Source organism: Phalaenopsis equestris, unplaced genomic scaffold (assembly GCF_001263595.1).
Source record: "Phalaenopsis equestris unplaced genomic scaffold, ASM126359v1 Scaffold000403, whole genome shotgun sequence".
In the NCBI taxonomy this organism is placed as follows: domain Eukaryota; kingdom Viridiplantae; phylum Streptophyta; class Magnoliopsida; order Asparagales; family Orchidaceae; genus Phalaenopsis; species Phalaenopsis equestris.
The window spans coordinates 1,181,930-1,182,354 of record NW_018164845.1 but is presented as its reverse complement, the minus strand read 5'-3'; positions in this window follow the sequence as shown (position 1 = coordinate 1,182,354).

Here is a 425-nt window from a genome sequence, read left to right as displayed (position 1 = left end):
CTCTGAATCTCTTCCTTTCTTTACAACACACATAATTCCTCTTCGAAGTAGCAAGGAGGAAGAAATCTCTCACTTTCCCTCAACTCTTACAATCTCTCGAAGAATTCCTCACACTATTGAAACCTTTCTAACCTCCAAGAACTCTCTCTAGCACTTCCCTCCTTCCAGGCTCCTCCAATTTTTGGCCAAAATAGTCTTTTAAAGTTGTGGATGAGCTTTCCCAAGAGTTGCCTAAGCATCCCTTCAAAATTTGGCCTTATCCAAAGCCTGATTGGGCATAACCGTTGAGCTCGCCGTCGGCGGCCTCGAGGGCGTCGTCTGCGGCCTTCTGGAATATTTGATTCTGAACTCTTGGGAAAAACCTGTCGTCGGCACCGTCGGGCTCGCCGTCGGCGCCCCCGGTCAAATTTTCATATTTATGTCCT